At 48.4% G+C, this 24350-nt stretch overlaps 1 long non-coding RNA gene across 1 annotated transcript in view; it reads right to left on the reverse strand.

Annotated features, from left to right (window-relative positions):
- Positions 1-300: 300 nt before the first annotated feature.
- LOC143959118 (uncharacterized) overlaps positions 301-24350 on the reverse strand; it is a 58056-nt gene continuing 34006 nt past the window's right edge. Inside the window, exon 3 of the long non-coding RNA XR_013270180.1 lies at positions 301-809. This is a non-coding gene — a long non-coding RNA (uncharacterized LOC143959118). The remainder of the gene's footprint in view (positions 810-24350) is intronic.

Raw genomic sequence — 24350 nt, forward strand, 5'->3', positions numbered from 1 at the left:
AGGAGGGCCAGGAGTGTTGGGGCTATGATGTGAAGGAAGGTTCAAGGACAGTGATGTTGCAGGGGAAAGTGTGAAATTAAGGGGGGATCGTGACATCCAGGGTCTGGTACTTACCTGCGATCCCATACCTCAGTTGTGGCACAGAGAGTGTTCTGCGTGTCCAGCATGGCAATTACCAAAGAGCTTTAGGAACTTATGAGTAAACCGTATATTGGAAATACAATTCAATACAGGAGACATGAGGGTAGCCTGCTCATTAGAGCTTACAATCTCTAAAACAGATAAAATAAAAACAATTGATTTTTTTTTATAACTTAATTAAGATTTATTTATTTTTGTTGTTTTTCAGATCAGTGCTTAAGGAAGCTCACCACATGAATTTTAGAATCAAAATTACACAGAGGGAAGTAAATATTACAAGTAACACTACAAGCTCAGAATACATCAAGATGGAAGAAACGTCATGTTATAGATGGTGCAAAAAGTCATCTTTCTCCCCCTGCCCACCATGTCTCTCTTCTCTCCTCTCCCTCCCCACATAACTAGAGTATGTAAATACAATTAAACTCTGTATTAACAGGTGTGCTCTCTTCTTGCCTTTCAGTGTCCTTTATTAAAAAAAAAAAAAAAATGCAGGTTTATTTCCTTTTTAGTTTTTTTTTTTTGGATGGAGGCATGGGTCCCGTGACATTCAGCTTGGTATTCTTCAACCACGCTCATAGGATGCTCTTGCGGTTTGTTCTATTTCTCATTTTCTCACATGCAGATCCCTCTGTTGTTTGTGTAATTACATCCCATCAAGTTGATTCCTTACAAAAGAAATAGAGAGTAAACAGGTGAATGCAAGTTCAAAGATGCCTTACCGATTTGTGAACATTAATTATTGGGAGTAACATCCCCTAGAGCAGGCATGGCTAAATGATGGACCCAGTCACTGTCCTATTTGCATACTCACAGGGTGATCGTGCGGATGGGAATATGGTTGAAACAGCACCACATCACAAAATGAATTACAACATTGATTTGCTTTTTTGGAACCCTATGGACTTTATAGGCACGAAAATACAGTGATATATCTTTAAGAAAAGATATGATTTTTATACTTACCATAAAATCCTTTTCTCTGCAGTTCACCACCTGACACAGCTGCTCTTAGACCACTGGGACATCCCCAAGCAGTGCCAAAATGAGGGGTGGCAAAACAGCATAAAAACTACACCCACTAGTATAAAACTTTAACCACAAAAAACGACATTGTGAGTGTGACCAAAACTTTTTTTACCCACCAAAAAGGCAGGATGCTCCTCAACTAAGGCACTACCACCAAACTGCACCAGAACTGCGGTAACAAATGCAACAGTGCATTACTTAAAAAGGTACTGCGTTTTTACCAAAAAACAAGGAAAAAAAAACGTAAGTGCAATTGTACAGCCGCCTGCAAAACTTTGCGGCCAAAATGGGCATCGGCCCCATGCACCGACGTCGACCTTGTAGAATTTTGAAACTGTCGCTCAGGGGGTGACTTGGTCGCCTGTTCACAGACGCTTGATGTCGGAAGGCCAAAGTCGTTCCGATTGCCTTGTGGAGTGAGCCGTGACCAGAAAGGGGGGCACCTGCCTCTTCAAAGCATAGGCCTGTACTACAATCTGTCTGATCCCCCCCTGGAAATGGTGGCCGACGAGACCGCCGTGCTTTTTTTTTTTTTCAAACAGCCACCGAAAAACAAACAAGGAGTCTGACTTCTGAAAGGGAGGTGTAGCAGACAAATACACCCTCAGAGCCTTAACCACGTCCAGGGCATGAAGAGCCACCTCCTTAGAATGTGTCGACTTAGCACACAGAGATGGTAAGACAATGTCTTCGTTGATGCTTTTCTGCCAAAACCACCTTCGGCAGAAAAGACTGTTGGACACAACATCACCTTATCCTTGTGGATCACCAGATAGGGCGACTTGCAAGACCAGGCCGCCGGGTACAAAACCCTCCTGGCCGAAAGTAATGGCCGCTAGAAAGACCACTTTCTGGGAAAGAGTCAACAGAGGGATCTCTGATATTTTCAAATGGCGGTTTTTTCAAGCACCGATAACGCCAGGTTCAGATCCCACGGGGGTAACGGCCCACGCACGGAGGAACTACATTTTGGACAGCTTGAACAAAAAGTGCTCGCTGGAAAAAAAAAAAAAAAAAAAAAGACAGCCAACGCTGATATTTGTCCTTTAAATATGGTGCTTAAAGCCAATTTCTGAACTACTCATTGCTGTAGAAACAGGATCAATCCTGGATATAGGGGGAAAAAAAAAAAAAAAGGGAGCGCGGACGCCATCCCTTCTCACACATGGAGATGTAGGCCTTCCAGGTACGATGACCTACCGAGAAGAAGCTTTCCGTGCTCTCGGCATAGTTGGAATCGCCGAGTCCCAAAGACCCCGGTTCCTCAACACCCAACTCTCAATAGCCATGCCGTTAAAACCAGCGATGGTAAAGCAGAACGGAGAATCGGAAATCGAGACAGAAGGTCCTCTCGTAACGGCAGTCGACACGGGGCGTCCGCCACCAGGTCTGAGTACCAGGGTCGCTGGGACCGATCTGGGGCAATCGGTATTACTGGGATCCCCTCTGTTACCACGTCTGCTCCGCTGAGTGGAGGCCGTTTCAACGGAGGAAAGGCATAGATCAGCTGGTGCATAGATCAGCTGGTGCATAGATCAGCTGGTGCATAGATCAGCTGGTACTGATCCCCCATGGCACCACCAGCGTGTCTGCCCAAGGATCTGTTGCCCTGGACACGAACCTCGGCACCTTCCCGTTGAGACGGGCGGCCAGAAGAGCCACGTCTGGTGTGCCCCATCGCGGGCACAGTAGCCAGAACGCCTCCGGATGCAATGGCAATGCCCATTCTCCTGGGTCCAGCATCTGGCGACTTAGGTAGTCTGCCTGCCAGTTCTCCGCTCCCGGGATGTAAACGGCCGACGGGGGCAGGTACATGTCGCTCTGCCCACTGAAGGATGTGAGTGCAAGCGTCCTCCCGTGCAGCGGCCAAGCTTCTTGTTCCTCCTTGGCGACAGAATGTCACGGCAGTGGCAGGCATACGTCAGAGTGGAACCTGATCAAACGCCCCTCAAAGTCTTATCGACCACGTGGAGAGGCATAGCCTGATCGCTCTCGGCTCAAGCAGATTGATCGGCAACTTGGATCGCACCACCCACCGACCAGAGGCCCTGAGTCGACTGAACTTTCATTACCCTACCCCAGCCGGTTGGGCTGGGGGCCGTGGTGATCACTGTCCATTTCAGAGGTAGGAACGACTTCACGGACCAAAGTGCCGGGGACCTCAGCAGGGAATCCCTGACCAGCTGGCTCACCTGAATCTGCCCATCCAGGGATAAAGGAGATTTGTCCCATTTTGTTAAAATCTCCTTCAGCAGGACTCTGGTGTGAAACTGGGCATAGGGTAATGCCTCAAGGAGGCCACCATGAGTCCCAGAACTCGCATGCAAAGCGTAGCGACGACCCCCTGTGCGGTTCCTCAACAGTTTTACCGCAGCTCTGAGAGTCTGCAGCAGCTTGTCTGAAGGGAGAAACGCTCTTGCTTCCATGGAGTCCAGCAGTAAGCCTAGCTACTCCAAACGCTGAGTCGGTACAATCACCAACTTCTTTAGGTTCAACAGCCAACAAAAAATTGCTGCAGGGTCTGCATGGTGATCGCCACATCCTCCTCCTAACTCTGAAGCAGAAGATGCTCTCGGAAGGAGATCGCCTAGGTATCCCCCGATCGCGATCCCACAGCGTTGCAAAACAAGAGACAATACCTTGGGGGAGGGCAGAGGCAAAACCAAAAAGGCAGAGCCACAAACTGGTAGTGGGCTTCCTAGACTGCAAATCGCAGAAATCTCTGATGCCGAAGGCATATGGGTATGTGCAGGTACGCATTCTGGATGTTCAAGGCCACCAGGGAGTACCCTTGATGGAGTGCAGCGATTTCTCAGCGATTCCGTTCTGAACCTCTGTACTTTTGCAAAGTAATTGAGGGCTTTCAGGTCCAAAATTGGACGTTCCCCTTCCATTTTGCAGGTTCGAGTAGAACCCTTGGAAACATGCCAATTCCTGGAACGGGTAATATCACCCCACGACTAAGCAGGTCCCTTACCGCCCCCTTCAGGGCCTCCTGGCGAGCTGGGAGTACGGGTATGCTTCAGGGGAAGAATCTCTTTTGCGGCCAAGAGAGGAACTCTATCTTGTAGCCTGAGGAAATCAGATCGCAGACCCATTGGTCGGACAGCCGAGAGGCCAACCGGGCTGCAAACTCCCGAAGGCACCCCCCCCCCCCCGTCTTGCGGACGGGAGAAAACCTTCATGAGGTAGCACTTTTGCTCGCAGGCTCGTGGTTCCACACACGCTTTGGTCCTTTAAAGGTCGTCCTGTCGGGGGACGCTTGGTCAAAGCCCTGGGTGGACGAAAAAGCCGTTTGTGAGTGGAGAATGAGGGCCCTTGCCAACGGCGTGGCTCCTTAGCCTTCCTAGCCTTCCTGGCCTGTGGGACTAGTGTACTCTTACCACCTCTGGCATTTTTAATAATGTCATGCAATGAGGCTTCAAAGAGACGGTTGCCAAGGAAGGGAAGATCCGTCAGGGCTTTTTTGGATGCCTGGTGAGCAGGCCAGCATTTTAGGCAAATCGGGCGCCTCAGCACCACTGCTGATACTGAAGGCCTGGATAACAGAGGAAGGGTATCCAGGGCTGCATCACAAAATTGTACTTCGGGCCTCGCACTAGTTGGTCTGCTAGTTAGACAGGAGAAGCCTGTTGCTCTCCCAATTCGCGGCGCAAAAGTTTTGCCCACTCGGTTAGTGTCTGAGACACGAGTGTGGATGCCAGTACCGGTCGCCTAGTTGACCCCACATCCGTAAACAAGGAACGAGCCTCTGCCTCGGCCTTCCTGCCCATGGGGTCCTTAAAGGCAGGAGTCCCCTCTACTGGGATGGTGGTTACTTTGTACCGGGGGGGGTCCACGACCAGAGGAGCCGACAGCTTTTTGAGAAAGGGGATAACGCACCACCATGTATTTGGGGTCCGAAAAGCTCAAATTGCGGTCGACACCGTTCCTTGTAAATGAACTTAAGTCACATACGGGAACAGCTTAAGTCAACGGGCTGGCTTACGGGACCCAAAAGGCAAAAGGGACCCCGCTACATCAGCAAAGGGATCTTCTGGCTCCCTCCCGATTCTTCACGCACAGCTGTGATAAGTGCTCGAAACAAGCGATTCTCGCGCACGGACCCAGACGGGGACTCATCTTCGCTGTCAGTTCGGTCCTGGTCAGCGTCATCTGAAATGACAGAGCAGGGGGGGGGGGGTCACCGGCCTCAGCAGGGCCCGAGTCTGCATCAGAGCTCCCCTCCAGAGGACGGGGGCCGGTTTTTACAACCTTTACGCCCACGCACCGCCTCCATCTTGGCAACAAATAGAGGACCGCCGACAAAGCATCCAGAGGCACTGCCTGCAGGTGAACCGGTTGCAATTGCCTGGATTTCGGGGGAAGAAACACCAGTTTCTGAAGCCATGCTGACCCAACCCCAGCGATGGCAAAACTTGGCACCCCAGATGTTTTGGAAATACATTTCCCACCATGCTCAGGCACTCTGCAGTGTAGGGGTGCATCATGGGAAATGTAGTTCCAAAACATCTGGGGTGCCAAGGTTCGCCATCACTGCCCTACCCTGTCTGCCACCTGTTGGGGACTTAGGAAAGCGATGGTCCCACCCTCCTAACTGCTGCTGGCTGATGGGCTCTTCCGCACAGAACTCCCCACCCTGACTGGTTCTGCGCTGGCTGTCCAGCTAGTAGAGCCTGTGTCCTGTGCCAACTCCCAGATGCATAGGAGACCGCACAGCGCTGTGCAGAGCCGTTTTGAATGGCGCTGAAACTGACCAAAATCAAATGGCCGCCGAGCGTCCAGTATAAAAAGGACATAATCACAGGGAAAACGGCCGCCAAAACACATGAAAATGGTCAGAGAGCCTGCTGCTCCTTGCCTCACCAAAGATGGCCGCCGAGCACTGTATACCACGAGGGACAGCGAACTAAACAGGCAGATAAATGGTGGTGAAACAGCACTACAGCGATCAGACACAGCCTCCAGACACCTCAAGGAGAGATCCACACACAGCCAGGGCACAGCCAGCAAGCGCAATCCCTCCCCCAGGTGAGAGCCCCCCAGAGAGCCCCTGTATATGGCGCGTGCACACACACACAGAGATCCACCTCCCAGGGATTGCCCAACTGCTCAGCCCCACTGAGGCAGGGAGAGCTGTACTTACCCGGTTCTGAAGAGCTGGGAGTCATTCCATCACAGACCCGCTCTCCAATCAGTGTGGGATGGCTGCTGGCCCGTCCCACTGAGGCGCAGAAAGGAGTAGCCTGGTCACGTGTGTGCCCCGGAGCATTTGCGCTCACCAGCCACCTCTGGAGCTGAGGCATGTCGTGGCTCTGGTCTGCACACGCTCGCTGGCCAGGCTGGAGAGACAAGGATAAGAGTATCCAGCCTGTCACCCAGCCGATAGCAGATCACAGGATCTTTAATGTTAAGCAAAAAGCAAAGCTTCTGCAAAGAAAAAATCCATGGGCCCATGGCCCCGGCGGGGTTACTAGGTCCTTCTCCTTCACTAGGCAGAAAAACCCCCCAAAAAACTGAAGCTGCAAGGCAGGCTGTGGGGTCGTCCCCCTTGGGCAGAACTAGAAAGTTGTTGTTTTTATATGACATGTTATGCCTAGTCCTCTCCTGAAGGTGGCATAACGAGCTGTGTCAGACAGTGAACGTAAGAGAAATACAGTCTATATTTTAGTACTAATTAAGTAAAACATAATAGTGCTACTTAAAAGTCTCCGGATAGCCTAATGACCAAACTAAAGCATAAAGATCACCAAAACCACACACGGACAGCCATCGTAAAACATAATTGACGTGCCAGTGAATTGCTAAAGGGCCTACCCGCATCCTAGCAAAAAAAAATAAAATGAAAGATTTATTTTTTTTTAAAAGCGGTTGCGACGCTTAACCGGCAAGGGAACGCCTTGGCCCGTGCCGGGTCAAAAAGAAGACGCCGTCAATTCAGATAACTGGTTGAGGTCAGAGCGGAGCACTTGAGGTCAAACTCCCTTGCTAAAGCCATGAAAAAAACACATGGCGATTGCCACATTGTCCGGGTGTGCAGAATAAGACTATGCTTACAGGAAGAAGTTGGCCAGATAGCCTATCGCAGAAATCCCCTGCCGTCTCAGCCATGCCAAGATCAGAGCCGGCTACTTGGTGAGCAAACGGTGAGAGCGCAAGCCAAGTCAAAACGGGAGCACGACTAGGTAAAGATGCACGCTTCCAAATGCAAGAGCAACGATATGAATAGGTGAGTGAGCTCAGGTCAAAAGGCCAGATTCACAGATCAGAGTAGAAATGGGTGCGAGACCACCTTGTCCTGGGGGGGGGGGGGGGTTGGGCTTTCACAAACCATCAAAGTGTGCCAGGCCTGACACCAGCTTAAAACAAACGGAATGAGCAGCCTCAATCACCTAGGACAGTGATGAAGGACCTTGGCACCCCAAATGTTTTGGAAATATATTTCCAATGGGGCTCACGCACTCTTCTGTGTATCATCAATGAAAATGTAGTTCCAAAACATCTAGGGTGCCAAGTTTCAACATCGCTGACCTAAGATCTCCAAAAGGTAGCAACCTGGATCATTGACTGAGGTAAACAGAGGGGCTGCAACTACAGACCTACAGAGGCAGGTTGCTCTCCCACCCAAAGACCTGTTGGGGAAAAAACTGGGGCAGAGGTTCCCCTTCCAGGACAATGACCCTAAACATACAGTCAGAGCTACAATTGAATGTTTTAGATCAAAGCATATTTATATGATATAATGTCCCAGTCAAAGTCCTAGACCTAAATCCAATTGCAAATCTGTGGCAAGACTAATAACTGCTGTTCAGATGCTCTCCATCGAATGTGACAGAGATTGGACTATTTTGCAGTTAAGAAATGGGCAAAAATTTCACTCTAGTTGTGCAAAGCTGGTAGAGACATACCCAAAAAAGACTTTCAGCTGTAATTGCAGTGAAAAGGCAGTTCTACAAAGTATTCTCAGGGAGGCCTAATACAAATGCACACCACATTTTTTCACATTTGCCAAGGTCAATAATTGACTTACTCATTATATGAAAATATGTAAATCCAACAGCATATGTCAAACTAGAGGACATGTTACGATTTTCTGCTGTAGATCTGAAATTATTTTGTATACAATAGGGTTTTTTTCCCTCAATTTTAATGTGTTTGTACCAATAAAATTCTTCGGTACATTTACTATAATTCAAAGTGTTTTGTCTACAAGTACCAAGTCATGTTTTGCTTTGGGATCAAATACTTATTTTACGCACTGAACTGCAGCTTAATTTATAGCATTTGTTTTATGAGTTTTCTGGATTTTTGGTTGATATTCTGTCTCTAACACTTAAAATACACCCATGATAAAAATTATAGACCATTAATTTCTAAGTTGGCAAACTTACAAAATCTGCAGGGGATCCAATTGTTCTCTTTTCCCACTGCACATACACACTCACCGGCCACTATTAGGTACACCTTGCTAGTACCGGGTTGGACCCCCTTTTGCCTTCAGAACTGCCTTAATTCTTCATGGCATAAATTCAAGGTGTTGGAAACATTCCTCAGAGAATGTGGTCCATATTGACATATCATGCAGTTGCTGCAGACTTGTCAGCTGCAGATCCATGATGCGAATCCTCCATGCCACCACATCCCAAAGGTGCACTTTTGGATTGAGATCTGGTGACTGGAGGCCATTGGAATACAGTAAACTCAATGTCATGTTCAAGAAACCAGTTTGAGAGGATTTGAGCTGTGACATGGTGCATTATACTGCTGGAAGTAGCCGTCAGAAGATGGGTACACTGTAGTCGAAGGGGTGGACATGGTCCGCAACAATACTCAGGTAGGCCGTGGCATTTGACTGCTTGTCGACCAGCGCACGATCCAAGTCGGCACAATGGCACGGCTGGTCAAATGGGCGTACCTGTACGTCCCTTTTAAGACATGGCTTAGTGGGCGCCGGGTACTCTGAGGGTTCCCTGCATACTCTGTCCTCCGGTGGCCTGCAATCGTGACAGAGCGGCAGAACTGGGAGATGCCTAATGTAAACAAGACAAGACATTACCCTGTTCTGCCCAGCAATATGACAGGGAGCTACTGCTCCATCATGTTTAGTGAGCCCACCCCCCACAGTTAGAATCACTCCCTAGGACACACTTAACCCCTTGATCACCCCCTAGTGTTCAACCCCTTCCCTGCCAGTGTAATTTACACAGTAATCAGTGCATTTTTATATCACGGATGCTGTATAAATTTCACTGGTCCCAAAATAGTGTCAAAAGTGTCTGATGCGTCCGCCACAATGTCGCAGTCGCAATAAAAAAAAAAAAAAAAGAAAGAAAAAAAAGTCATAAATCTATTTTGTAAAAAACGCTATAACTTGAGCAAACCAATCAATATACGCTTATTGCAATATTTTTTACCAAAAATATGTACAATACATATCTGCCTAAACTGAGAAAGAAATTTGTTTTTATATTTTTTGGGGACATTATAGCAAAATAAAAAATATTTGCTTAGCTTTATTTTTCCTTTAAAACAGTCGCTTTTTTGTTTATAGCGTAAAAAAAAAAAAAAAAAAAAAAAAAAAAAAAAATTGCAGAGGTGATCAAATACCAAAAGAAAGCGATTTGTGAGGAAAACATTGTTTGGGTGCAACGTCGCACAACCACGCAATTCGCAATTAAAGCGACGTAGTGCCGTATCGCAAAAAGTTCTCTGGTCAGGAAGGGGATAAATTCTTCAGAGGCTGAAGTGGTTAAACAATGCTCAATTGATACCAAGTGTACAAAGAAAATACCCCCCACACCATTACACTACCAGCCTGAACCACTGATACAAGGCTTGCATTGTATGTAAAGAGGTAAATGGCACAGCCAGAACAGCTAACAGTAAAAAGGACTGTGAACGGTCAGATCATAAACCCGATGAAGTGCTAAAGTGCATAATCCTTCATAAATGTGCAAACTGACAAAGTGGTGCAGGTGCTAATATATAACGTAAAACCCATATTAACTTGATGTAGAGCAATATCCGAATATTGCCATTAGAATTTGTTGAAACTGATAAGTGCAAAATGCTAACCGAAAGTCCAGATATACACCACAATAATTAGATGTTGCACTAATTAAAAATGTGAAGTATGGCAGGATAAAAAATATCAAAAATCAAATATATTGCCCTTTGGCATTCCAATGTAACTGGTGCAAATGTCCATAAATGATTTTCCAATGTGACTTGTGGATAGAATAGAATAGATCACATCTTATATCAAAAATAGTGAACACTCATGCTCCCCTTTTGGTTCCACACTCAAATAGCTACACCCCTGCAGGGGAAAAAGCGCATGTATTTAGATCTGTCTTTGATCCTGATGTCCAATGGAATAGCCTCCTTCACGACGTATTAAATAGTGGGAGATCCACATATGAACGAATAGGAAAAGCAAACACTCAGTGTAAATCCAAAAAGGGAATTTTTTGTAATCAAATCTAAAATTGGGCACTTAGGACCTGCCAGGAGCAAATCAAAACAAAGTAGTCCATAGGTCTGGGACAGCGTGCGTTCCACAGACCGGGTATAAATAAACCGGAAGTGACATGATTGCGCATCAATCTCCACCTTGCTTGTTTCATCAGACGTCGTTTTATATGATTATGCCAAATCTTGACCCTACTATCTGAATGTCGCAGCTGAAATAAAGACTCAGACCAGGCAACATTTTTCCAATCTATTGTGCAACTTTTGTGAGGCTGTGTGAATTGTAGCCTATATTTCCTGCTCTTAGCTGACAGGAGTGGCACTCTGTGTGGTCTACTGCTGCTGTAGCACATCTGCTTCAAGGTTTAATGTGGTAAGTGGAGATGGCATTCTGCATACCTTGGTTGTAAAGAATGTTAATTTGCGTTACTGTTGCCTTTATCATCTCAAACCTGCCCATTCTTCTGACAAAACTACTTTCCATCCACACAACTGCCGCTCACTGGATATTCTCTTTCTGACCATTCCCTAACCAATAGCGATCCGCGCTATAGCCGAATGACGGCTACAGCGCGGACCTGCTTTGCCGGGACGATGTCTATTGACGTCGTCCCGTGCACGAGCAGCCTGCACGCCCCCTGAGGGGCGCACGCGGCGCGCTCTGATCAGCGAGTCAATAAGACTCGCCTGATCACGGATCGGAGCAAGGGGTCGATCCCGACCCCTTACCACGTGATCAGCTGTCAGCCAATGACAGCTGATCATGTGACACAAAGCCGGTAAATCGGCTATTTTTAGTCCTCACGCTGACAGCACGAGGAAAAAAAAAAAAGCCGATCACCGGCGGCCGTGAGAGGGACTTCAGTCACGGCCAGCTCATCAGTGCCCACCTGCCCCCTGCCTATGCCACCCATCAGTGCCCACAGTGCCACCCATCAGTGCCCACAATCTGCCTCAACAGTGCTGCACCTCAGTGCCACATATCCGTGCCACCCATCCGTGCCATCTTATCTGTGCCCACCACTGCCGCCTCATCAGGGCATTTCAATGAAGGAGAAAAATGGCCTGTTTGCAAAATTTTATAACTATTAAACAGGATTTTTTTTTTGCATCTTTTTTTGTTTGTTTAGCAAAAAATAAACTCCCAGCTGTAATTAAATACCACCAAAAGAAAGCTCTATTTGTGGGGAAAAAAATGATAAAAATTTCATTTGGGTACAGTGTTATATGGCCGCGCAATTGTCATTCAAAGTGCATCAGCGCTGAAAACTGAAAATTGGTCTGGAGGGGGGTTAAGTGCCCAGTAAGCAAGTGGTTAAAGATGGTTGTGCTTGAAGATCCCAGTTTTTGAAATACTCAGACCAGCTCATCTGGCACCAACAACCATGCCATGTTCAAAGTCACTTTCTTCCCCATTCCGCTGCTCTGTTTGAGCTTCAGAAAGTAATTTTCCCTACATCTAGATGCTTAAATGAAGTTGCTGCCATGTGATTGGCCGATTAGCAATTTGTGTTGCTAAGCAATTGAACAGGTGTACTTAATAAAGTGGCCAGTGAGTATGTAATTTTTTATATTACTTTCAGTGTTCCAAAGTATACATTAACCCCTTATAGTAGCGATTATCAGCTGTTTTTGTATTATAAAAAGGCTATTCTTTTAAATCTCTAACTGCTTGCTACCCAACCACTGTCAAATGACAGCGGTGCAGCTCTTGTTCTATACAGCATCATAGGACGGCGGCCCAGAACAGCCACTCTCGCACAGCCACGTTATGTTGCTAGGTCACGGCGCAACTCCGATCTGTGTAAAGAGCTGTGGCTCTTTAACCATGTGATTGGCTGCGTCCAATCACAGCCTTAATCTAAGCCATGTAAACACGAACACAGAGTAAAAAAACCTTTCCAAAATTTTTGGGGTTTTTATTGTACATAATAAACCCGGTTGTGAAGACCACCAAAAGAAAGTTCTATTTGTGTGAAGAAAAGTTTGTTTGGGTACAGTGTAGCATGGCCACGCAATTGTCAAAGTGCGACAGCACTGAAAGCTGAAAAAAAAAATTGGCTTTCTGTACTCACAGTAAAATGCTTTTCTCTGAAGTTCATTGACAACTTTAATTCTTGACCTTTGGGTTATCAAACCACTTCAGGAGAGGACTTAGAACATGTAACATGTGTAAAAACAGCAAGACTGCTCAGCACCGCCCAGGGGGCGGTCCCTGTGGCTACAACTGCCTCACCCCGCTTCCTGCGGCTCAGTACGTCAAAAAGCAGTACAAATAGGAGGGGTCGGTGCTGTGTCTGTCTGAACTTCAGAGAAAAAGGTTTTTACGGTGAGTACAAAAATCCCATTTTCTCTTTCGTTGATTGACGGACACAGCCCCTTTAATTCTTGACCTTAGGGACGTCCCCAAGCAAAAAACAAGGGGTGGAAACAGCAAAACATAACTTCACCCACAACAAAGGGAACACCTCAACAGAGGAGTCACCATCTTAAACAGCTACCATCAAAACCAGTAGCAAACTTATGCATCAAAAGATGCATAACAAACTAGTAACTTAAAGTGTAATTGCAACCTTACACAGCCGCCTGCAAAACCTTGGACAAAGCAAGCTTTTGAGATCCACTTACGTCTACTTTGTAGAATTTAGTGAAAGTGTGAACGGACGCCTTACACACCTGGGAGACAGACGCTTGATGATGTCAGAAAGCCCAGGAGGTCCCAATTGCTCTGGTGGAATGAGCCGTGACAGGAAAAGGGGGACCTGCCCCTTTAAGGCATAGGCATGAACCCCAATCCGTTTGATCCACCGAGAAATGGTTGACGAGACCGCCAGAGCTTTTGTTTGGACCAGCCCCTGAGACAACCAGTCTGACTTCTGGAAGGGAGCTAAAGCAGACAGATACGCTCGTAGAGCCCAGACCACATCCAGGGAATGTAAGGCAACCTGTTTTGGGTGTGTCAGCTTAGGACTTAAGGAAGGCAACGCAAGGACCTCATTTAGATGGAATGCCGAAACCACCTTTGGAAGGAAAGAGGGCTGCGGACGACCAGGTAGGGAGACTTGCATGACAATGCCACCAATTCAGAAACCCTCCTGGCAGAGCTAATAGCTACTAGAAAAACTTCTGAGTGTTAACAAGGGAATCTCCCCAATGTTCTCAAATGCCGGTTTCTGATAGCACCAGATTCAGATCCCACGGAGGTAGCAGTGGTCAAACCGCAGGGACTATGTGTTGAACCCCTTGCACAAAGATACTCACCAATGAGTGAGTCACCAAGGGATGTTGGAAAAGGGCAGCCAAGGCAGATATCTGTCCCTCGATGTTGCTTAAGGCAAGTTTCTGATCCACTCCTTGCTGCAAGGATACTGGAAACTGAATAAGTGCGGACGTCACACCATCTCTTCACACGTGGAACCTTCCATGTACGATGGTAAATCTTCAGGGAAGACGACTTCTGTGGAAATGACTGAGTCTGACAGACCTCGGTCCTTTAGCACCTGGCTTTCAACAGCCATGCCGTTAAAACCAGCGATGGTAAAGCAGGATGAAGCATCGGACCTTGCGCTAGAAGGTCCTCTCACAGCGGTAGCCACCAAGGAACATACGCCACCAGTTGTACTAGGTCGGCGTACCAAGGACGCAGAGGCCAATCTGGGACAATCAGAATTGCTGGAATCCCCTCGGCCTCCACTCTGCGCAGCAGACGTGGAAGAAGCTTGAGTGCTTGACGCGTCCACCCAGGGGTCTCTTGTGCTGGACACAAACCTCTGCACCTTCTGATTGAGCCGAGAAGTCCACATCTGGTGTCCCCCCCCCCCCCCCCCCCCTTAGGCAATGGAGCCTGAATACCTCCAAATGCAACGACCATTCACCTGGGTCCAGCATCTGATGACTTAGGTAGTCCGCCTGCCAGTTTTCTACACCTGGGATATATATGGCCGGCACATGTCACTCTGCCCACTGGAGGATGTGAGAAACCTCACATGCTGCAGCTGAGCTCCTTGTTCCTCCTTGGTTGACGTACGCCACTGCGTGCATTGTTTGACTGGATCCTGCCCTTGTAGCCTCATTGACCATATGGAGAGGCAAAGTCTGATGATCCTGCCCTTGTAGCCTCATTGACCATATGGAGAGGCAAAGTCTGATTGCCCGAAGCTCTAGCACATTGATTGGCAGATGGAATTCTTCCCGCGACCAAAGGACCTGGGCCGACTGTACACCCAGCACTCCCACCCCCCCCCCCAACCGGTCAGGCTGGCATCCGTTGTGATCACTGTCCAATTGAGAGGAAGGAACAATCTGGCCAGAGATCTCAGCCACCAGAGAAGGGAATCCCTGACTAACTGGTTCACCCCAATTTGACAATCCAGGGATCATTTGTTCCATTTTGACAAAATCTCCTTCTGCAAGACTCGTGTGAAATTGAGCATACGGTCCCACCTCGAATGTGGCTACCTTGAGGTCCAGAAAGCGCATGCAGAAGCGCAGCAACGACCATATGCAGTTTATCAACTTCACTGCAGTTTGAACAGTCTGCAGCTTGTCTGAAGGGATAAAAACCGCTTGCTTCTGGAGGACTCCAACAGCAAGCCCAGGCACTCCAGGTGTTGAGTCAGCACCAACGCCAACATCTTTAGGTTCAGCACCCAACTAAACTCCCGGAGAGTCTGCATGGTGATCACTACACCCTCCCTTAAGTCTGAGGCGGAAGCTGCTCTCAGGAGGTTGTCTAGGTAACCCACGATTGTGACTCCACGTTGCCTTAACAGCAGCAGAATTGGGCCTAACACTTTGAAAGAACTTTGGGTGCTGACGCAAGGCCAAAAAAGGAGAGCCACAAACTGATAGTGCTCTTCCAAATGCAAATCGCAGAAATCTGATGCCTGAAGCATATGAGTACAGGTAAGCACGTATCCTGGATATCCAGGGATGCCAGGAAGTCCCCCTGATGGAGTGCTTATACCATCCTGAACCTTTGCAATTTCACAAAGCTGTTGAGGGCCTTGAGGTCCAGGATTGGACATACCCCTTTCTTTTTGAGGACTACAAACAGATTTGAGTAGAATTCCTGAAACCTTTCCAGAGTCGGTACAGGTACTATCACACCGCGCAGTAGCAGGTCCTGTACGGCCCCCGAACAGGGCTTCCGGTGAGCTGGAAGTAGAGGTACATTGGAGGGCAAAAATCTGTTTGGTGGACAAGAAAGAAACGCCATCTTGTATCCCGATGAAACCAGCTCACAAACCCACTGGTCGGACAGTAGAGAGGTCCATTGGGCTGCAAATTCCTGAAGGCGATTCCCCACCCGAGAGTTGGGCAGGAGCAAACCTTCATGCGGTAACATGTTTGTTCACAGACTTGTTTGGCTTGCAAAACCAGGAATACTTTGTCATTCAGCAGGCCCCTTGTCTGAGTGGGAGCACTTACCTGCCGACCTAGGCGGGCGAAAAAGCAGTTCGAGCGGAAAGAGAGGGCCCTTGCCTATGGCATGGCTCCTTATCCTTCCTGGACTGTGGGAGCAACGTGCTCTTCCCACCGGTAACATTTTTAATAGGTCATCCAGCGAAGCTCCAAAAAGCCTCTCACCTTGGAAGGGCAAATCCGCCAGAGCTTTTTTAGATGCCTGGTCCACAGACCAGCATTTCAGCTAAAACAGGCGCCATAGCACCACTGTCGATACCGATTCTCTAGAGAGCAGGGGGACCGTATCCAGGGCCACATCACAGGCATACTTAAAGCGGGGTTACACCCTACAGTGGAACTTCTGCTCATTGGAACCCCCCTGGACAAAGGTACTCATTAAGGAGTGCTATGACAGGGGTTGTTGGGGAAAAAAAAAAAAAAAGACAGCCAATGCTGAAATTTGTCCTTTGATGGTGCTTAATGCCAATCTCTGGTCAACTCCTTGCTGGAGAAATACAGTGCCTTGCGAAAGTATTCGGTCCCCTTGAACTTTTCAACCTTTTGGCACATTTCAGGCTTCAAACATAAAGATATAACATTTAAATTTTTTGCGAAGAATCACCAACAAGTGGGACACAATTGTGAAGTGGAACGAAATCTATTGGATATTTTAAACTTTAACTAATAAAAAACTGAAAAGTGGGGCGTGCAAAATTATTCGGCCCCCTTGCGTTAACACTTTGTAGAGCCACCTTTTGCTGCGATTACAGCTGCAAGTCGCTTGGGGTATGTCTATCAGTTTTGCACATCGAGAGACTGAAATTCTTGCCCATTCTTCCTTGCAAAACAGCTCAAGTTCAGTGAGGTTGGATGGAGAGCGTTTGTGAACAGCAGTTTTCAGCTCTTTCCACAGATTCTCGATTGGATTCAGGTCTGGACTTTGACTTGGCCATTCTAACACCTGGATACATTTGTGAACCATTCCTTTGTAGATTTTGCTGTATGTTTGGGATCATTGTCTTGTTGAAAGATAAATCTCCGTCCCAGTTTCAGGTCTTTTGCACACTCCAACAGGTTTTCATCCAGAATGGGTGTGGACCACCGCAGGCACAGTAGCGTGAACACCTACGGATGCCACGCCCATTCTCCTGGGTCCAGCATCTGGCGACTTAGTCCACCTGCCAGTTCCACTCCCGGGATGTAAATGGCCGATAAATGTCGCTCTGCCCACCGAAGTATGGGAGCGACCTTCCGTGCAGCGGCCGAGCTTCTTGTTCCTCCTGGGTGATTGACGTGTGCCACAGCCGTGGTGTTGTCTAACTGGATCCTGATCAGACGCCCTTGCAGTCTTATCGACCATGTGGAGAGGTATAGCTTGATCGCTCTCCGTTCGAGCAGATTGCCCAGCAACTTGGATTCCTCCACCAACCAGAGACAATGGGTCAACTGAACTCCCATTACTCCACCCCAGCCTGATAGGCTGGCGTCCGTTGTGATCAGTGTCCATTTCAGAGGTAGGAGCAACTTCGATGGAAGTGCCAGGGACCTCAGCCACCAGAGCAGGGAATCCTTGACTAATTGGCTCAACTGAATCTGCCGATCCAGGGACAACGGAAATATGTCCCATTTTGACAAAATCTCCTTCTGCAGGACTCTGGTGTGAAACTGGGCATACGGTACTGCCTCAAAAAGGAGGCCACCATGAGCCCCAGGACTTGCATGCAGAAACATAGCGACGACTACCTGCGGTTCATTAGCAGTTTTACTAACATGAGTCTGCAGCTTGTCTGAAGGGAGAAACACTCGCTTCCGTGGAGTCCAGCAGTAAACATAGGTACTCCAAACGCTGAGTTGGTACAATCACAGACGTTTTTTTACTTTCAACAGCCACCAAAATTCCTGCAGGGTCTGCATGGTGATCGCCACATCCTAACTCTGAAGCGGAAGATGCTCTCAGGAGGAGATCGTCTAGGTATCCCACGATCGCGATCCCACGGCAACACCAAAACAGGAGACAATTCCTTGGCAAAGACTCGGGGGCTGATGCCAAACCAAAGGGGAGCACCACAAACTGGTAGTGGGCTTCCTTGACTGCAAGTCGCAGAAACTTCTGATGCCGGAGGCATATGGGTATGTGCAGGTACTTCCTTCTTGGGGACTTCAAACAGGTTTGAGTAGAACCCCTGGAAACATTCCAATTACGGAACAGGTACTATCACCCCACGACTCAGCAGGTCCCTTGCGGCCAAGAGAGGAACTATCTTGTAGCAGGAGGAAATCAGATCGAAGACCCATTGGTCAGACAGCCAAGAGGTCCACCGGGCTGCAAACTCCCAAAGGCGAACCCCCACCGTGTCACGGGTGGTGGCAAACCTTCATGCGGTAGCACTTTTGCTCACAGGCTTTCGGTTTCAGGGACTCTTGGGTCCTTCAGAAGTCGTCCTGTCGTGCTGGGGACACTTGGACGAAGCCCCAGGCAGACGAAAAAGCAGTTTGTGAGCGGATAAAGAGGGCCCTTGTCTACAGCATGGCTACTTAGCCTTCCTGGCCTGTGGGAGTAGACTACTCTTACCACCTGTGGTATTTTTAATAATGTCATCCAAAGAGCTGATCGCCAAGGAAGGGAAGATCCGTCAGGGCTTTTTTGGATGCCTGGTCTGTAGACCAGCATCTTAACCAAATCAGGGACCTCAGCACCACTGCTGACACTGAAGCCCTGGATAACAGAGGCAGGGTATCCAGGGCTGCGTCACAAACGTACTTAAGGTCTTGCACTAGTTGTCTTCTAGTTCCACGCAGACAGGAGAAGCCCGTTCTCCCAATTCGCAGTGCAACAGTTTTGCCCAATCAGTTAGTGTCTGAGACAAGTGCAGATGGCAGTTCTGGTTGCATGGTTGACCCCACAACCGTAAAGAAACAAGCCATTGCCTCTGCCTTCCTGTCTGTGGGGTCCTTAAATGCAGGAGTCCCCTCTCCCGGGATCGTGGTGAATTTGTTTAACCTGGATACTGGGGGGTCCACGACCGGAGGTAACGCACTGCAATGTATTTGGGGACCGAAAAGGTCTGTTGTGGTCGACCCCATTCCTTGTAAATGAACTTGTCAAAATAAGTCAGATACGGGAACACCTTAGGTTAACAGGCTGGCTTACGGGACCCAAAAGGGACCGCTACATCAGCAGAGGGATCTGCTGGCTCCTGAATCTTCAGGGTATCACGCACAGCTGTGATAAGTGCTTCAACAAGCTCTTTGTCGCGCATGGACCGGACTCAGTGTCATCTGAAAACGACAGAACAGGGGTCACCAGCCTCAGCAGGGCCCGAGTCTTTGTCAGAGCTCTCCCCGGAGGAAGGTGGGGGGCAGGAAACCGACAAAGCATCCATCTGCAGGCGAACCGGTTGCAATTGCCTGGATTTTGGGGGAAGAAACACCAGTTTCTGAAGCAATGCTGACCCTACCCCTGTCTGCCACCCAATGGGGACTTAGGACAGTGATGGTCCCACCCTCCTAACTGCTGCTGGCTGAGAGGCTCTTTCCCGCAGGACTCACCACCCTGACTGGCTCTGCGCTGTCCAGCTAGTAGTGCCCGTGTCCCTTGTCAGCCCCCAGGTGCATAGGAGATCACACTGCGCTGTCTAGAGTTGCTGCCTATGGCGCTGAACTGATCCACAACGTGTTCTGGCGCCAAGAAAAATGGCCACCGAGCATACAAAGTATAAACCACACAAAACAGGGAAAATGGCCGCCAAGCTCCAGGAAAGCATGCTGCTCCTTGCCCTCACCCAAGATAGCCGAACACTGTATACAGTGGACAGTGGAAGAGAAATGGTGGCGAACAGCACTGCAGCGATCGACAGGCACAGCCACCAGACACCCCCCCCAGGGAGAGAATCACATCAGGGCACAGCCAGCACAGACCCCCCCCCCCCCCCCCAGAAAGCCTCTGCATCTGACACACGGCTCAGCAGACTCACGTAGCATCCCCACGGGGAGGGGGGGGGGGGGAGATGGGGACAGGGAGAGAAGAGGTGGTGAGGGACCCCCAAATAGACCTCCCAGGGAATTCCCAGCTGCTGAGCCCCACCGAGGCAGGTAGAGCTGTACTTACCAGTCCTGCAGAGCTGGGAGACATTCCATCACAAACCCACTCGCCGATCAGTACAGGGTGGCTGTTGGCCCGGCCCACTGACGCAGATATCAGTACCCCGGTCATGTGTGTGCTCCAGAGCATTAACCACCTGGAGCTGAGGTACGTCGTGGCTGGCCCAGTGCGTAGCTCTGGTCTGCACGCGCTTGCTGACCAGGCTGGACTACAAGGATAAGGGTATCCAGCCTGTCACCCAGCCGGCTGTTGATAGCAGATGCTGTGATCTGCTGTCTTGCGCAAAAAGCAAAGCTTCTGCAGAAAAATAAAAAATGGACCGATGGGCCTGCAGGGTTCCTAGGTCCTTCTCCACTAGGCAAAATAAAACTGAAGCTGCATGGCAGGCTGAGGGGTTGTTACCTAAGGGACCGCCCCTTGGGTGGAACTAGAAGTTCTGAGTTCTCATTACATGTTATGCCTAGTCCTCTCCTAAAGGTGTCCTAACAACCCAATGGCTAAAGAGAGGAGCTGTGTCAGAAGGTGAATAAAATATAAGGCCTACCTTCCAAATAAGCCCTACCCTGAAAATAAGACCTACAAGGAATTTAACTAGGGCTTATTTGGGGGGTAGGGCTTATATTGCAGCCATCACAGACAATCACACTAGGTTTTATTTTCAGGGAAACAGGGCAATATAGAAATACACACACAAAAGTGAGTACACCCCTCATTTTTTTTAAATCCAAGTGAAAATGTTCAAATTGGACCAATTGTTTCCATCACTGTCTTAACCCTCTTGGGCATGGAGTTCAGCAGAGCTTCACAGGTTGCCACTTAAGTCCTCTTTCCTCAGCTTTTTTAGTAAGGCAGTGGTCATCTTGGAGGTGCGTTTGGGGTTGTTATGTTAGAATTCTGCCCTGCAGCCCAGTCTTCAAAAGGAGCGGATCATACTCTGCTTCGGTATGCCACAGTACATGTTGGCATTCATGGTTCCCTCAATGAACTGCAGCGCCCCTGTGCCGGCAGCACTCATGCAGCCACAGACCACGACACTCCCACCACCATGCTTGACTGTAGGCAAGACACTGGTCTGTACTCATCACCTGGTTGCTGCCACACGCTTGACAGCATCTGAACCAAATAAGTTTATATTTGTCTAAGACCACAGGACATGGTCAGACCATGTCCTTATTCCGCTTGTCTACAAACTGTTTGCGGGCTTTGCACTTCTTTTAAATGGGCTTCCTTCTGGGATGACAGCCATGCAGACCAATTTGAGGTGTGGCTTATGGTGTGAGCACTGAATGGCTGACCCCCACCCATTCAACAAAGCTGGCAGCACTCATACATTTCCCATAGACAACCTCTGGATATGGCGCTGAGCACACTCAACTTGTTTGGTCGACCATGGTGAGGCCCATTTTGAGCGGAACCTGTCTTGTTAAAATGCAGTTAGTCTTGGCCACCATGCTGCAGCTCAGTTTCAGGGTCTCTGCATTCTATCCTAGGCTATCCTTATGTAGAGCAACAATTCTTTTTTTCAGGTCCTCAGTTCTTTGCCATGAGGTGCCTTGCTGAATTTCCAGTGACTAGTATGAAAGTGAGCGATAACCCCAAATTTAACACAACTGCTTCTCATTCACACCTGAGACCTTGCAGCACTAATGAGTCACATGACAGCAGAGGGGGAAAGTGACTAATTGGGCCCAAATCGGACACAGTTTCACTTAGGGGTTTTACTCACTTTTGTTGTCAATTTCAACATGAATGGCTGTTGCGTTATTTTGAGGGGGACAGCGAATTTGCACTGTTATACACTCACTACTATACATTGTAGCAAAGTGTAATTTCTTCAGTGTTGTCACATAAAAGCTAACAAAACATTTAAAAAACTGAGGGGTATACTCACTTTTGTGAGATCCATCTCAGGGATGTTGGCACACTAGCCGCTACTTTATTTCTAAGTGCCATCATTTAAAATTCTTCCGATTAACCCCAATAAAGTTCAGTTCTATAAAGTCTTTCCTGACATTTTCCTGCGTGCATTGTTTGACTGGATCCTGCCCTTGTAGCCTCATTGACCATATGGAGAGGCAAAGTCTGATGATCCTGCCCTTGTAGCCTCATTGACCATATGGAGAGGCAAAGTCTGATTGCCCGAAGCTCTAGCACATTGATTGGCAGATGGAATTCTTCCCGCGACCAAAGGACCTGGGCCGACTGTACACCCAGCACTCCCACCCCCCCCCCCAACCGGTCAGGCTGGCATCCGTTGTGATCACTGTCCAATTGAGAGGAAGGAACAATCTGGCCAGAGATCTCAGCCACCAGAGAAGGGAATCCCTGACTAACTGGTTCACCCCAATTTGACAATCCAGGGATCATTTGTTCCATTTTGACAAAATCTCCTTCTGCAAGACTCGTGTGAAATTGAGCATACGGTCCCACCTCGAATGTGGCTACCTTGAGGTCCAGAAAGCGCATGCAGAAGCGCAGCAACGACCATATGCAGTTTATCAACTTCACTGCAGTTTGAACAGTCTGCAGCTTGTCTGAAGGGATAAAAACCGCTTGCTTCTGGAGGACTCCAACAGCAAGCCCAGGCACTCCAGGTGTTGAGTCAGCACCAACGCCAACATCTTTAGGTTCAGCACCCAACTAAACTCCCGGAGAGTCTGCATGGTGATCACTACACCCTCCCTTAAGTCTGAGGCGGAAGCTGCTCTCAGGAGGTTGTCTAGGTAACCCACGATTGTGACTCCACGTTGCCTTAACAGCAGCAGAATTGGGCCTAACACTTTGAAAGAACTTTGGGTGCTGACGCAAGGCCAAAAAAGGAGAGCCACAAACTGATAGTGCTCTTCCAAATGCAAATCGCAGAAATCTGATGCCTGAAGCATATGAGTACAGGTAAGCACGTATCCTGGATATCCAGGGATGCCAGGAAGTCCCCCTGATGGAGTGCTTATACCATCCTGAACCTTTGCAATTTCACAAAGCTGTTGAGGGCCTTGAGGTCCAGGATTGGACATACCCCTTTCTTTTTGAGGACTACAAACAGATTTGAGTAGAATTCCTGAAACCTTTCCAGAGTCGGTACAGGTACTATCACACCGCGCAGTAGCAGGTCCTGTACGGCCCCCGAACAGGGCTTCCGGTGAGCTGGAAGTAGAGGTACATTGGAGGGCAAAAATCTGTTTGGTGGACAAGAAAGAAACGCCATCTTGTATCCCGATGAAACCAGCTCACAAACCCACTGGTCGGACAGTAGAGAGGTCCATTGGGCTGCAAATTCCTGAAGGCGATTCCCCACCCGAGAGTTGGGCAGGAGCAAACCTTCATGCGGTAACATGTTTGTTCACAGACTTGTTTGGCTTGCAAAACCAGGAATACTTTGTCATTCAGCAGGCCCCTTGTCTGAGTGGGAGCACTTACCTGCCGACCTAGGCGGGCGAAAAAGCAGTTCGAGCGGAAAGAGAGGGCCCTTGCCTATGGCATGGCTCCTTATCCTTCCTGGACTGTGGGAGCAACGTGCTCTTCCCACCGGTAACATTTTTAATAGGTCATCCAGCGAAGCTCCAAAAAGCCTCTCACCTTGGAAGGGCAAATCCGCCAGAGCTTTTTTAGATGCCTGGTCCACAGACCAGCATTTCAGCTAAAACAGGCGCCATAGCACCACTGTCGATACCGATTCTCTAGAGAGCAGGGGGACCGTATCCAGGGCCACATCACAGGCATACTTAAAGCGGGGTTACACCCTACAGTGGAACTTCTGCTCATTGGAACCCCCTGGACAAAGGTACTCATTAAGGAGTGCTATGACAGGGGTTGTTGGGGAAAAAAAAAAAAAAAGACAGCCAATGCTGAAATTTGTCCTTTGATGGTGCTTAATGCCAATCTCTGGTCAACTCCTTGCTGGAGAAATACAGTGCCTTGCGAAAGTATTCGGTCCCCTTGAACTTTTCAACCTTTTGGCACATTTCAGGCTTCAAACATAAAGATATAACATTTAAATTTTTTGCGAAGAATCACCAACAAGTGGGACACAATTGTGAAGTGGAACGAAATCTATTGGATATTTTAAACTTTAACTAATAAAAAACTGAAAAGTGGGGCGTGCAAAATTATTCGGCCCCCTTGCGTTAACACTTTGTAGAGCCACCTTTTGCTGCGATTACAGCTGCAAGTCGCTTGGGGTATGTCTATCAGTTTTGCACAT

The sequence above is a fragment of the Lithobates pipiens genome, unplaced genomic scaffold (assembly GCF_037356315.1).
Source record: "Lithobates pipiens isolate NorthernLeopardFrog02 unplaced genomic scaffold, aLitPip1_a1.2 Scaffold_67, whole genome shotgun sequence".
Taxonomy (NCBI): domain Eukaryota; kingdom Metazoa; phylum Chordata; class Amphibia; order Anura; family Ranidae; genus Lithobates; species Lithobates pipiens.